The 16,213-nt window shown below is 41.2% G+C and overlaps 1 protein-coding gene and 1 long non-coding RNA gene across 2 annotated transcripts in view; one reads left to right on the top strand and one right to left on the bottom strand.

Annotated features, from left to right (window-relative positions):
* osgn1 (oxidative stress induced growth inhibitor 1) overlaps positions 1-5,401 on the bottom strand; it is an 18,150-nt gene extending 12,749 nt beyond the window's left edge. Inside the window, exon 1 of the mRNA XM_034868508.1 lies at positions 5,173-5,401. The gene's annotated coding sequence lies outside the window, so the exon portion shown is untranslated. The remainder of the gene's footprint in view (positions 1-5,172) is intronic.
* A 3,529-nt stretch (positions 5,402-8,930) lies between these two features.
* Positions 8,931-15,163, top strand: LOC117942855. Its single transcript, XR_004656236.1, has 3 exons — positions 8,931-9,000; positions 10,355-10,363; positions 15,151-15,163. It is a non-coding gene; the product is annotated as an uncharacterized LOC117942855 (long non-coding RNA).
* The last annotated feature ends 1,050 nt before the right edge of the window (positions 15,164-16,213 follow it).

The raw sequence follows: 16,213 nt of genomic DNA, 5'->3' as shown, positions 1-16,213 counted from the left end.
CACACACACACACACACACACACACACACACACACACACACACACACACACACACACACACACACACACACCCCCAATGACCCAGTTTCCTCATGGAACTGAATTGACAGAATAATTGGGTTTCTTTCATTTTTTTTGGCAGAAATATTAAAGTATGACCGCCAAGAAAAGGCGACCAACAACTGATCAGAGTCAGTGGAGCCTTTTGTTTTCTCTGATTATTCATTTGGAAAAATCTTAAATTTTACTGTTTGTCTTGTCTGTCCTGTATTTACTATTACTAGAAACGTTTAAATTGAATCTAAACTGTGTAACCACGGCTGCAAGAAACCTTGTAGCAACCCTGTTCCCTCATAGCTTGAGTTTAAGATCAGATTCAGAAGGTATTTTTAGGAATGAAGTAGGAGAAATACTCTTTGTAAGAACAGACTCCTCCTTTCACTGCTAACAACCAATCCAACGCTTGCCTGTTTTGCTAAGTCATGGTGCCGGTTCATCGGGTGCATCAATCATTTAACTTATTAACCACAAACCTGTCACAACAATAACAAAGCACTTAATCCTTCAAACACAATTGTAGAGCAGGCATGCATGTGCCAGCTCACAATTATGTGTGGGCGAGCGCCAATCAGTCGACACTTTTGATACAATTGCTAATCAGAATACAAATACTTTAGAAGTCGTGCCTCTCCCAGGGCCGTTTAACAGTCGTCGCAGCCGAGCTGGCGTGTGCGAATGTGCAGATTTGAGTCGTGCACGCGTCACTTCACGACAAGTAGCACACAAGATGCTAACGAGAGACTTCTGTAATGTCAAAACAGTAAAAATGGACCCACTTAACCAAGTTTGTTCACTGCTTGCTACAAGCTAGCAATCAAAAACACAACAAAGGCTGTCACTGGGATGGCGTTGTGAGCTAACGTTAGCATTTTGGAAATTGGTTCCCATTTTCTGTGATTGTTTGTAGTGAGAAAAGTTTTTTATTTCATGGTTTTCACAAATTCCAACAACGGTGTTAGCTACAATGCTAACAGCACTGATGACTAAGCCAAACGGTGCTGCCATTGCTGTTTTAGGATTTATAAGCAACCGGTTTCGGGCAGATTGTTACGTTACTGAGGATACAGGATTAAAAAGGTGATATATGTCGAAGCTAACTTCATTAGCCGTAGGGCAGCTAACAATAACTTTAGCGGTCTCCATGACGCTACGAGCTAAGCTCCTGTAATCGCGACCGGGCTAACTTTTGATAACATGAGAATTTGGGCTCGGTTTATGTCAATTTTAAAGTCATGTTAACGCTGTTTCCCATCCTTCTTCTTCTTTCCAGCCGCAGCCTGTCACTCCCCCTGTACTAGCGTTACTCGGTACGTAGCGTTAGCTCACAACGCCTTGTCTTTCTCACTACCGTATAACTTATTGTTCATCAGACGTGACATCAGAAGAGGGAGATTAGCTAACGTTAGCCAACCTATTTATAGAAATAAAAACAAAAATCACATTTGAATAGTAATTTCAGCATTGGAATAGTTTTGATTATGTTTTGCTATTCAAATGGTTTTGCTATTCAAATGATGTTCCACTTTTGGAGTTGGTACTAACAGCCCTGCTGTGTACTACTTAAAAAATTAAATTAATTGTTATTTTACTAACTTATGGATGCAAACTTTTTGGGAATTATCATTTATTTTTAGATGTATTTATGTTCTTTTTCAGTTATGACTGTCAAACTAAATAAAGAAAGTTTTATGGCATTCATTATATATATATATATATATATATATATATATATTTGTATATTTGTTTTCAAAAGTGTTCAACATGGGCCAGGCCATACAAACATATCACAACTAGGGGTGTAACAGTATGAAGATTTAACCTAAGTGATCACGTTTTTTTTGGTATTATCGCTGTATTTTTAAAAGGGTTTTCAATATGTTCAGAAAGCACTGATGGGCCTACACAAGCTGAAATAGTTTCCAAATGCATAACAGTGTTTATTATATTACAAACATATAGCAAAACCTTATCAAAAGTGCAACTTTTAACATCAAAAGGAACAAGGGTTCAGCATGTAAACAGCTTATTTGTTCAGGAACATTTCCCTTAGGGCCGGTTTAAATTATACAAATATTTGTATTTAAGACATAAAGAACAACATGGAAACAAATCAAAGAAACACCACTAATGCTCTCTATCTTCTGTCAACTGTCCTTCGGCATTCTGATAATAACCAAAATATGCCCGTTCTTTAGACTTAGTCCTCTCAGAGGGCTGATAAATGTCCTGAGCGCTGTCGTCTCCTCGCTCCGCCATGATTACAACTTCAAGGAAAGCACATTTTGGACTACGCAGTGCGCCTGCGCGGCAACTTCAGGAAGTTCGGGTGAAGCTGGGAAGGATTGAACGCACGGTTTCCACACCGCGGTAATAAAAGATATTTTAAATAAAAACGGTAGTTGTTGTCGTCAACATTTTTATCGTGGTTTACCGTTTTATCCCTAATTACAACCCCTACGGGGTTAGTAGTATCCTGTGTTGGAATCGGTACCAGAAAGTGAACGTGGTATTGGAACATTTACCGAACTTGAACTTTTGTAAAACATTGAAAAGGAAGATTTAGCCCTTGTCGTCACTGTGATTCTCAAAGTAAGTGTATTCTTCTGCTGCAAATATAGCAAAAAGCCTGAGGTTTAACCAGCTGCTGGTGTCACTTTAATACATGGACACCTCTTTAATCTGAGTCATCTTACATTTTATGTAATGTCCGGTAGAGTTGAGCGGTATCCAAATTTTAATACCGTCAAACCTCCTCCCTTTTTTACCGCAGTATACGGTATTATTGTGACAACTGAAAAATGACGACGTGAAGCCCAGACGGCGTCCCCAAACTGTTGGCTTGTGCCTACACCGTTCAGAAACTGAACGCCAAACTCTAACACTGGAACACCTCTCCCTTCTCATTAGGTCGGACCTGGAATGCTGCCAAACTGCAGAAGTAGTGTTTTTCTGCGAGACTAGGCCATTCTCTCTCTCTCTCTCTCTCACATCACACATAAGCATTTTCAGGCATTAAATGTTATAAATGTAATATTTAATCCTTGTCTCCAATATAAGTGCATTGCATTTTTTTAATGACGTATTGTAACTGATACAGTTGCTATTTTAAGACCCATATACCGTAAAACCGCCCAACCCTAACGTCCACATGTCTCTGTTGCTAAATGCTCCATGTAGCATCCTTACTACTAACCCCGATCTGACGTCAGCCCGCTGCTGACCGACCGCCCCCCCCCCCCCCCCCCGGCCAGACGGCTAATGAGATTTTAATTATCCGCCCACTGAACAAGAAAACGTCCGTTGGAATCTGTGGAGGCAGCCGAAGTCCAGTTAGAAACCTAATGTCTGATATTTGGATTATTTTAATTTGGGATTTCACCAATGGTTCAACATTTTCCGTTTATACGGTACCGTGACTACGTCACATCGGTTCACAGAAAAACAGTAAAAGCAGAAAATCTAATTAAATGTCAGACTGACTGACTGACTCGTGAGGTGCATTGTTCTTAGAAAACAATGTTTTTAGAAATGTGTCATGATATGTTGTCTCAACTTTTGTTTTTATTAAAAGAAGCAGAAAAAAAAATTGCAATACTCAATACTTCTGAAATTGCAATACAAAGTATCAAGTATCGTGACAGAGCTGAATCAGGACAAAAGCATATTTCTATCAGATGGATTAATAAAGATGGTCAACAAACACTCAATATATTGTAGGTCTACTAATGAAAAAGGTATAAGTTGACATTAAAATTATCCTTTTTATGATAATTGACTTATGATTTCCGTATGTCATTTATCAAATATGACAAATCCACTGGTACCCGATTCTCACATGAGGATTTTTCACTTTTGATGGGATTGTAAACCGACAATTTTAAGGGGTTTTGGACAGTTAAATAAATCGCCTACACACACACACACACTTTTATTGTACTTTTCAGTCTTCTGGCCTGTAAAAAATACCTTCAAATAAAAACATCTGTGGTGTTAAATTACACTGAACTTGTCACAACTCACACTCCGTGAGTCGACCATAAGCTACAGAGAAGGATGCACGTAGCTATTATTTCATTGTTAAGCAGAAACGTTGGGAACCAATTAATGTACAGTGAAAGGAAAGTGAATGAGTCACATTTACAAGTCTAAACGTAGCTTATGTAACAGCATTACCATTAAAGAAATGTACACCTAATGCATTCCTCATTAGATTATGAAATATACTCTACATTATTTTGGAAATGGGACATACAGCAAAATCAAGTCTAATTCAAATACTTTTCTACTTTTGCAGAAGTAACATTTTCCTAAATGCAGAACCTTTACTTGTTACAGAGTATACCTTAATTGTGGTATTGCTTCTTTTACTAAAAAGTAAAAGATCTGAGTACTTCCTCCACCCCTGGTGGTTGCAATGGAGTCATGTTTACTCAGGATTGTGTTACCTGCAGCGGTGGAACTAGTCTTCAGTCGGCTTTTTAAACGAAGCTTACTTAAAGTAGCAAAAGTAAAAGTACACATGGGGCTTCTTTAAGTCAATTATATAGGCCAATTAGTTAAATAAGTAATAAGTTAAGTTTTTTTTCTTTAACAATTACTTCTTAGGCATACTGAAATGACAGCTTATCTTTTTCACTTGTGACTTTTTAACAGACTAACATCTATCTAAGACCCAAGGTTGACTTCCAGTTGCAGTGGATTTATGAATGACATCAATAGCAGACAGTTAACAAGGGACCAGGATGTTGTAATGGAATTCCATTAACGAAAAAAAAAAAGGTCCATTATATTATTATTATATTCTAAGATTGTGAGTGTGTCGCACTGTCACTTGTACTTATTCTACCACTGTCTACTGGCTGAATGAGACACTGGGAGCAGTCCCAGTCCGTGACTGGTCTGTCTGCCCGAGACCAGCCGCCCACCCTCCGGTAAACTGCATGCCTTATTATATCACGTCAGTGTGAGCTGAGGACACAGACCCGCACCCACCGCGCCCCGTTAACGCGCATTTACAGTATATAAGAAGCTCCATAACACGCCATCGACGCGTGTGTAACGGATACCACGCTCCGCTGTAGGCTACATGAATTCAACATGAAGGTTACTCACAGATATTTCCTGGTGGTGGTCCGGATCTCTGCGTCCTCGTCCAGCAACCAGAAAAATAAGAGAAGAAATGAAGTGTGGGGCTTTTGTTTTTCGTCCTCTCAGTCACTCATTCCTCAGCTTTGTTCCACGCTCTTAATTTGGTTTTTTTCCGTACATGCGCAACGAGGAGCTCCTGCTGCCTCTCCACTAGAGCCGCACATTCACAGAATATATACCGCTAGCAGACAACCCGGCCCGCCGACCAATCAGCAGCGACCTGCGCTATCGGGGCTTCACCCCTCCCCTCCCCCACACGCGGTGTCGTCAGAAGAACACGAGGATGACGGAAATCACGGAAGTAGCCGAGGGCTCCTGTTGGGTAACAGAGGTCAGCACTCAGATACTGTACCTAAGTAAAAGCAGCAAAAGCCCACTACAGTGTAGAAATAATAAAAAGTATTTGCTTCAAAATATACAATATAAATAAGGTTATAATAATGTATTATAATAATAGGAATAATGAATAATAAAAGAACAATATGTAACACATAGGGTATTAAATAATTGGTGATGTATGTATTAGTCTGTTCAATAATGTTGTTAAAGGTGAAGCCCATTCACTCAGTATCTTTATTTCTAACAATACATAAGAATGTCTTTGTTTGATTACGTTTTGTCTTGATAATCTGAATCTGCAAAGTAACCAAAGTTATCAAAACAATTAAGAAAATACCCAAATTTGGGGGGGGGGGGGGGGGGGTTAGCAAACAGCTGAAGAGAGCAGTTAGTACAGAGACAGTGAAGTTGAAAAAGAATTTTACATTAAGATTTATTACACACACATGCTCAGTACCTATGCATGAGAGATGTCAGAGTAAGGGTGCTGCACATGGAAAGGTGACACCGATCAGTTGGGGTTCAGTGCCTTGCTCAAGAGCACCTTGGCAGTGCCCATGAGGCCCAGCTACCAATTCACCACTATACTTTAGTCTGTATGTGGACTTGAACCCGCCCCCCTACGGACTGAGCTACTGCCACCACAAAGTGTTTAACTTAGCTTCAGAGGGTTGTTACAAGCACACTAAAAGCGTGATTTAAGGTCCCGGGAGGCTCCACGCAGAGTTTTCGCCGCAGCCTACGTCAGTAATGTGCGTTCAACGCCATTAAACTGGCAGCCTTTGTTGTGTCTGATGCTAACTCGTAGCCAGCAGTGAACCAACTTAGTTAATTAAGTCCATTTTTACTGTTCTGACATTACAGAAATCTGTCGTTAGCATGTTTTATGTTACTACTACTATATGCTACGCATGTGCGACTCAAATCTGCACTCTCCTCACCTTGGGCCGTGACAGTGTCTGCCAGCAGGTTTATGTTGTTAGCAAGCTAACTGTAGCACAACTGCCGACAATGTACTGCTTACTTTAAAACATACTGCCATACAGACACTTTACAAATGGATAACCCTGTCATTGTAACCAAAATAAATTTGAGTTAGGCTGCAAAGCTTGTGTCAGCAAACTAGCATTAAGGAGGACGGTTGAGTCAAGCCGAGCCGAGCCGAACCAAGCGGAGCCAAGCTGGTACTAGTAGTAGGTAAGCGCCATAAAAAGCTGCACCAGAATGCATGGGTGCGTGGAGAGTGTGTGGTAGAACAAGTGAGAAAGTGACGGTGATTAGTTTTCGGAGCGAGAACCAACTCTAAAATCATATTGAGACAAACAAAGTGTCCCCTGACCACGGACATAAATCTGTAGCAGGAAAAGCTAACCCTCACCTTCATTTAATCTTTATCAAGAAGGAAAACCAGGAAATGAGATGCGGAAAATGCAACGTTAACGAGTGTGATTGCTGCGTTCTCACCTGCCAAAATGAACCACTACTACCGAACTAAATGAGGCAGGTGTGAAAGCCCCCCCATCTGAGAGCTAAAGTCAGGGACGCCAAATAAAGGTGGTTTAAAACAGGATATTTTCTCTTTGTTTTTCATTTTCCTTTGTTGAAATACAGATGAAGTGTCAGACACAGACAGACAAGAATTTGTTGAGTTTGCTGGTAAGAATCACCTGCTGCTGTGTAAGACCAGAGAGATGTTTATGTACTTCAGGGGGAAGGGAACAATTCTGAAGGCCATTTTCATTTTTGTATAGAAATGTAGGAGGAGTACATACAGTATATCTGGGCATCAACACCAACAACAGGCTGAACCGGAAAATCATCCGCACTGCTGTTTCCATGAAAGCGGGTGAGGGACTGTATTTGTTAAGGTTGCGGAGAACCTTAAAGGTGTGCAGCAAAATGTTTTTATTCTATCTTATTTAATATAACTTGTGTATTCTGTATGCATGCTGTGTGGCTGATGTTTTTGCTGCTGTAGCATTGACATTTCACAATTTTGGGATTAATAAAGCCTTTCTAATCTAATCTAAGACATACTTTTTAATAGGTCCCAAAGAGAAAATAGCATTAACACACACACACACACAGATGCTGTTGAAGACAGAGCTGAAGTCCACACACACACACACACACACACACACACACCCTTTGTCACAGGCATTTCAGTTACTCCCTTCTGGTCCTAGGCACAGCCTTCATAGATGCAGGACTAACAAATCACCCATCACTGCTGCCATGCATGCACTTTAGGGTCATTCCTTCCTTTGTTGTAGTTGTTGTTGTGTTGGTTGCTTGCTGTATCATGCATTGCCCTGAGGAATGATAAGGAGTGTTTTATACATAATATGTATATGTATATGCACAGCCCCATTTACAGCTGAACAATAAAGCTTTCTCATTAAAGGGTCAGAATGATATAGAACAAAAACGTATACACAACCCTTCATCAGTAAGGCGACCGGCGGCTGGTTATGTGAGGATCGGTCTAAATGACAGTTAAGTTTAGCATTTTTTACAGATAAACAGTGTTGGGGAGTAAGGGAATACATTTAGGGGCGTTACGTATTCAGAATATATATTATGAGTGATTGTATTCATAGTTACATTAACAATTTAAATAGGTGGTATTTAGAATACAGTTTCATTGTTAAAATCAATGGACTACATGAAAATGCTTCTCTTTATTACGAGTTTATTTACTATCTGAATAAATGAAGGCAACCATGCAACCATGCATTTCCCAGAAATAATTAGCCAAGGCTAGCCGTCTGCTGTAGTTTTACTGGTCACCTTGCTAATTTATAGTTGTATCTGGTGTTAAGTTGACGTGCAACTTTATATTCTCCTATGTGCTGATTTACTAGCCCTACAGCTGTTGAAAGACAGACTAGCCCCGTTTGACATGTAAGCTAACGTTAGCTAAAATAAGCTTGTGGTAGGAAGACTGCAGTTCGATTTTTGTAGTAGGCTATGCGGTTTGGGACTACAAATACCAAGATATATCTGCTTAATCATGTACACATTGAGCTAGTTGGAACAGAAGAACACCAGAATAGGCATGTTTAGTAAGCAGTACTTGATGGCCGCATTCCTACAATGTGGAAGTAATCCAAGTACTCAGATTGAGTAACGTATTTTCTTTTAAGGAAAATCTTACATATTATTACTTTTGGGAAGAAGCCTCGTAACTCTATGTTGTGTCACTTTCATTTCTTTTCACAAATCAAAACTGTTGTTCACCCTTTACATCTGTCTGTGGTTTTTTAACAAATATTTAAACAGTTGCGAGGTGTTTTTGTCTGACTTTGTGTGAAGTAAATAGCTCAATAACATGTGTCCAAAATTAACCTTTTTTAATTTCCTGAAAGAAAACCAGAATCAGTGGTTAAGAGTCAATGTCAGTGGGGGTCCAGGGCCTTGTTGGTGAGGCTGACTGCAGAGGGGAAGAAACTGGTTCTGATAGACCATAGCCTGCTGCCAGAGGGGAGGGGTTCACACAGATTGGGGTCGGCCACAATCTTCGGTCAGACAAGAAGTCTGTAATTCATCTGCAGGTGAAGTCAGGCACATGCGGCTGGGACAGCTTGTCCTGCCGCAGGGCCAGGAGGATGCTGTTGAAGACAAAGCTGAAGTCCACAAACAAGATTCTGCATGCCGTTGGTTCCTGAGGAGTCCAGGTGCCGGAGGATGAAATAAAGAGCCATGTTGACTGCATTGTCTACAGACCAGTTGGCTCTACAGGCAAACTGCTGGAGGTCTAAGAGTGGGTCGATTAGGGTATGGAGTTGAGCTAGAACAAAGTACTTCAAAGAATTCATAAACACAGAGGTCAGGGCAGCGGGTCTGTAGTCATTGTTAGTCCTGTGATGCTTGCTTTCTTGGGGACAGGGAGGATAGGGGAGGACTTGAAGGAGGTCGGTGCAGGGTGGTACATTGCATGTCTCCTGTGAGGTGTAAAAGATGCACCAGCATGCACAACAAGTGCAGGCAGGTTTTGTGAAGATTTGCCAGAAAGTAAGACCAAATGTGATCAATCAATCAATCAATCAGTCAATCAAGCAATCAATCATAATTTATTTCCATTGCACTTTACAGCAACCAACAGGTATCCAAAGTTATTAACATCAGAATTGGTAAAATCACAACATACAATAGAAAGAGTAAACATAGAAAACAGTTAAATCAAAAAAGGTTACAATGAAAATGAAATTGTCACACCACTGCTACGTATTAAGAGCCAGACTAAACAGATATGTTTTGAGTTTGGACCTAAAAAGGGCGACATCTGTAACAGTGCGAATGTCGGGGAGTAACTTGTTCCAGAGTTTAAACCTGGACCTCGGGACGGATCTGAAGACCGCAATGTCTGGTTGTGCTCCCGCAAAGTTAAACAAAAAAGTTAAGCAAAGTTATTTCAGACAACTACTCTGGGGTGAGACCATATAAAGCCTTAAAAACAAACAATTAAACCTTGAAATCCAATCTACAACTCCCCGGGAGCCAATGCAGGGTTTAAAGAACGGGAGTGATGTGTGCACGTGTGCAAGCACCAGCATTTTGCACAATTTAAAGACGTGAGATGGACGCCAGATCCAGCCCAACAAAGAGAGCGTTACACTGGTCCAAAAAGCATGAATCATCATCTTCTCATGTGTAACTTTGAGAAAAGTTTAACAGAAATCTACAGTGTGTTTTAGTAATATGTCTAGACTCTAGCATTGCTATATAAAGAAATATTTTCTGATTTAAATCCAGCACTGTTTCATGGGAGTGGGGGCATTTGTGGTATTGTATTTAAATTCTCTAGTTTTTATGGGTAAGATGGCGAGTGTGAGTACTGTAATTTCCATTTTTATGGATGAAATAAACTTGACTTGACTTGACTTGAGATGAACGGAATTCACGCCATCCGGTGGACCTCGGCAGACCTCAGCTGCTCCGTGTGCTGCAGCCACGGAGGGGAGCCAAACACGGTTCATCTAGTAAATATATAATGATGTTTTTAGATGAGTAAAGATGGTGTTTTCAGCATTTACTCTTCATTTCACCCATATTTTATAACATCACACAAGCTTCAAGGTCCCATGGCATGACAAGTTCACTTTGAGGTTTTTTAACATTAATATGAGTCCCCCCAGCCTGCCTTTGGTCCCCCAGTGGCTAGAAATGGTGGTAGGTGTAAACCGAGCCCTGGGTATCCTGCGCTGCCTTTGTCTCCCCTATCTCTGCTTTGCCCACCCAGAGGGGCCCATCATGGCTTTCAAACGAGCAAAGTGGCAGTTGGTCAAGGCCACACCCCCAGCCTCCACCTTTTATTCCATTGTAGTGGGTGACTTAGAAATGGTAACATGCATTAACTGACAAACCTTAAACATAAAGGAATTGCTTCAGGTTTCAAATACACTGCTCCAAACAGCTTTTGGTGTGAAAACAAAACGACGCGGGTCTAAAGATGCAGCCAGTGAGTCACAGTGTAATCCCGTCCAGGGAGCTCTCCTTTGTCTGGTTTTGCCAACGTCACTGGGATCTGCGTTCAGCAACAGAGATCACAGGCAGAGGATGAAGAGATCAGACACACAGACAAAAGGGGCCTGTGAAGGGTTAAAAGTACACAAAGCATTCCTCCTCTGTCTTTTTTTTCCAGGAAATAGAGCGAACACGTGAACAAGACAGAGATGGCGGTCAGACACTGAACAGGGTCCCAAAGCCCAAAGAAAACAGCGACGAATGAGATTAGCTACGTAAGACATTTTTTAATGATGTGCTTCTCTAGCTGCTCATGATGGGAAAGCCACTGCAAGACTCTTAATGTCGTTCAAGAGACCCTACTGAACTTAGCCTTTAAATGATTACTTCCTGGGAGTACACTGTATCACTCAATTCACACTAGAGCCAGTATCTACCGACATCAACTTCTAACTTCAAGTTTTTAGTTGATATATGCATAGTTATTCCAGAGAAGCATTTAGTTGTTACCAATGAAAAAATCTTACTTTAAAGGCTCCCTCCAACAATGCTTATCAAATCATGCAGGGGAATTATAATATAAAGCAAAAAATACATTAGCCTTATGTAGCGCCTTTCTTTACCGGCCGTCGTCTATCCACCACGGGCCCCGCAGGATCATGGGACTTTGTACTCTGGTTACCCATAACCAAGAGTGGAAGGACTTCTCCTTACACTGCAATATAGTCTTCTCTATACGGCTTAATGGAAGAAACAAAGAGATTTCAAATTAAAACAACAAATGGAAAACTTAACAGAAAACAAGAAACACGACAAACATGAGCTGTTTAAATTAGCCGGATACACGGTTAGACTTAATTTACTCTTACCTGCGTATTGCCGTGTGTAGTTTGTCCACAGTATTTCCCCCATCTGTCCCAAAATGTCCCAGTTAGAGAGTAAATGTAAACATATTCTCTGTGAATCTTTTCAATCATTCTGTGAATGAACCAAGCACGCCTGCCTTGTTGCAAGATCCCAATTTCCTTCAAAACCTTCCATTTTCAGAGTGTAGCCTGCTAGCTCGAAGTTTGTCATTGTCTCCTGTGGAGAAGGGAGATCGAGAACGGCAACACACAAAGAGCAGAAGGTGAGGGACAAAACCTGACATGCAGCGGTACTTCCATTGATCCAGACTATTTGAGCGGGTGCTGCTAAGTAGGTGGGCCAGAGTTATCTTACAAATGCATAAATGATAAACGTTTCAGCAGCAGGAATTGCCAGTGATGGTTGGAGACGGCCAATGTTGAGGAGGTGGAACAAGGCTGTTTGGGTGATATGGGTGACATGGAGCAGGATGGGGTCAAAGATGACTTCAAGGTTGGGTGGAGGGGGTGAGGATGAAATCTGTCATTCAATCACAATAATATTAAGTTAAAATAAAAATAATACTGTGGTATATGTATATATGTAAGTATGTATATGTAGAACTTTGCACATAAACACAGCCTATTCTTTAGATTAACTGGGTCATATTTATGTATTTTGGGTAATTTTTTCAACTGGTTATGACATTTGATTCACATTTTACAACGTCAAGTGTTCAGTTTGTCTGTTTTTTTTTTTTAAATGACCTCGTTAACGGCATGCAACAGCTGGTGCAGTGACCGTGTGCAGCTTCCTTAAGTCACAGAAACATGAATACATTGTTGTTGGTCAAGAAATACTTCCAGCATGTGACTCCAAGTCTAAGACCGCAAATTGTTGTTCTGACATTCCTGCTTATGTAAGGATGTTTTTAGAATAATGTGCTGTGTTGATTAGTGAGCTTTAGAAGTGTTGGTAGGTGTATTTGTGAACTTTGGACAGGCCAATGCTTTCCTTCTGCTTCCAGTCTTTAAGCTAATCTCAACTCAACTAACCAGGTCTCATGTTAGCTCTGTACTTAACATGCAAATATGACTCTCACAAAGAAAGCAAACAAGTTTGTTTCCCAAAAATGTAAAATTCAGTGTGTTTACGTGCGGTTTAAAAACCAATGAAATTTGGGTTAAAGCTTCAGTGCGTACATTCAAGTCATTGCCAAATGAAATGATACAAAGCTAATCAGCTCCAGAAAACTCTCTCTGGATTTCTCAGTTTGGCTTTGTTCATAAAATAGTTTTGTCTAATCGTGTGAAGATACAAACACGTAACTCCTAATTTCCACAGGTTGCAGAACGTCTGCGGATCCGCTCCGGAACGGTGGCGGAGTCATTGAGTTTCCATCAAAGTCGATATGTGTATTTCCACTTACTGCAGAACGACTGAGAAACGTCTGCGTTCCGCAGCATCTCAGCACACTGCAGATAGTGAGGGACAGGAAGCTGAGCACAGAAAACACAATAAATCATCCGGTTAATTTACAAAATAAAATAGGCCGTGCGCATGGCGGATCATATTTCCCTAAACTACACCGCAACCAATACGGACCTGGTGGGTACTGACGGACGGCGACACGCAGCAGAGCAGATCTGCAGATGTTATGCAACCAGTGGAAATTAGTAAGGCTTGGATCATGTGGATGCCCCGACAGTTTTGTTGTCATTACTTAGAATTCCTCATGGGGGAGACAGAATCTACGCTCTATAGCTTTAAGGCAATACCCTAATTTCTCAAATGCCATGTAAACACCTTACCCCGGTTAAAATCAGAGTTCCATAACCATAAGTGACAACTCCTTCAGTAACCGGGGTATTCTTGCATGCGTACACCTTAGAGTATGCGCATGCTTCAACTACCCCACTCCACTCCGCTTGAGTGGTTTTTGAACCAGAAAAAAATCTGCTGTGAGTCGTAATTGCTTAAAAAAGAGGAGGGACCACGCAGCCTCGCGGCGTACACTGGCTAACGTTAGTTGGCTAACGCTAACAAAGTTAAATTGGTAATATCACCCGACACTGGTTAGATATAATGAGCCAAAATTAATTAAGTGACGTACTGTAGGTCAACCGGAAGAAAAAGCTAGTTGTATGTTGGCAGAGCGCCACCTCCTGTACCGGAGGAAGAGTTACTCCAGTCAGTCTTCCCCGCTCATGTTTGCAGGGAGAACTGGCACAACCCTGTTATTCACTAAACTGTTACTGCTGTGCATGTAAACGCACTGACTGTTTCTTTAAGATTCATATAACTCTTTTTCTCTGGTCACACTGCAGGAAACGTGAAAGAATCGAGCCTGGATGCTGTTAGTGCCACACCCATCCCACCCTCTCTCTCTCTCTTTAGTCTGGTTCACTTCTTATTCATATGGCCGGGAGAGGTTGTTGACAATTGGATTAACATATTACATAAATGCGGTTGTGTAATACTCATTGTGTCATTGTGTAGAGAGGTCGACTGATTGGTGGTGATGTAATACTTTACGGTCAGGGCTGCAACAGCCTTCTGGTGATCTTCAAACAAGTGTCGTATAGTGCCTTGCTCAACAGAATTTCAAAACACTGGTTGAGACCATACTAAACCACCTTATCATTGACCTGCTGCGTTATTTTGCCAGCCTGTTCAAAATCCTGACATGTGTGCGGATAGTGACCAAATGGATTGGTTGTTTAAATGTATATAAGTTGCCGACTTTTGTTTCTAAAGGCTGTGTTATGCTTCTGCGGAGGCTCCACGCAGAGCTTTCACCGTAGCCTTCGCAAGTGGCCTGGGGTTTTTACTTGTGCGCTTGTGTGTGCGTCAAGCTGGTGTGTGTGTGTGTGTGTGTGTGTGTGTGTGTGGGGAGTGTGTGGTAAAGGGAGAAGTGAAAGAGTGATGCCGACTAGAGTCATAGTGAGAGAAACAATGGGTCTTCCCTGTGCTTTCTGACCGCTCCTTGATTTCATGTTGTTGACGGAGAAGGAGAACCAGGAAATGAGTCGGGGGAAATGGAATGCTACCAAGCCACCGCCGAGAGACGTGTAGTCACATTATTCGAGAAGTGCACATCAGGTTACGATGAGAGACCAGTCAAGGCTTTTAGAGGCACTTTTCCGGTAATGGCTGAGCGTTACTGCACAGCCTCCAACTGAGCTTGACAACATAGATGTGACGTTAAACAACCTGTCTGAAAGTTGTAAGTCTTCTGGTAGCTGTGTCAAGAGAAATCTAAACCATTCCCAATCTTGCAGAGACAGAGAGTGTAGGTATATGTTGGGAGATAACATAGGCACAGGCTAGTTATTGCTAACTAAAATGCTAGTTAACATTAGTAATTAAACCTAAACAGCTAATGTAAGTCTAAAGTGTCTGCGGACTTCTACTGACAATACGGTGATTTTTCGACTATGCGACGGCAAGTCGCGGGGTTATACACAATCGTTAGCCTATTCTTACAAAAAAACGTCTGCTATGGAGCCATAACATGAGGTATAAGGTACTTTTACACCTTGCCGTGTTTCTTTTGAAATGAACAATGGACAACTTGAGTTTTTAAACGGTTCAGATGTAAAGTTATTCGCTGTCAAAGTGGCGCCAAAATGAATGACAGTCAACAAAATGCTAGCGGCGGGTGAGTGCATTGTAGCATTAAAATGGTTCATATGAGCTACGCTTCGTGGATGCCAACTTACCCCCTAGGGTTCGGCTTACTTCGGGTGAAGAGTCCAACCCCCTATAGGTGGGTTGAAAACATGCAGAACTAGCTGGCTGTAGTCCACAGCTACTGGTCAAAAATGCCTCAGATGACGCTAAATGATGATTTTTGCGTCATCTGAGGCTTTTTTCCAGACAAATTCAATACAGACAAATATCTTCTCAGGGGGACATGAGGGGGGGAAGCACAGTCATTCATAAATACTACCGGGTTCAACATTAACATTTTAAAATTCAGCAGGACTGTACATGACACTAAATAGCGCTCACAGAGATATGTATGTGTGACTGTACATCTTCAACACTTTGTTTTCCTCATTTTAATTTATTTGTCTTCCATTATTGAAGAGAAAAGAATAAAAGCTCTGGTTATTATTTAACTCGGCTCTGAGCTGTCCATCTGATCGACTGATCCTTGGCACTTTCTTGTTTCATCTTGTCTTTAACCTACATTTCATTTCCTCTTATCTCCGTGGTAAATGTCCCTTCTTCATTCAGCTTTTTACATGTATCACGCTCTGTCATTAACTTTTCAGAGGTTAAAGTACACTTTTCACCCGTTTTTTTCAAATTGTTTGTTGTCCTCTAAGATTGTGAAGTTAGTCATTGA

Source organism: Etheostoma cragini, chromosome 4 (assembly GCF_013103735.1).
Source record: "Etheostoma cragini isolate CJK2018 chromosome 4, CSU_Ecrag_1.0, whole genome shotgun sequence".
Classification (NCBI taxonomy): domain Eukaryota; kingdom Metazoa; phylum Chordata; class Actinopteri; order Perciformes; family Percidae; genus Etheostoma; species Etheostoma cragini.
This window is presented reverse-complemented; position numbering and strand designations above follow the sequence as displayed.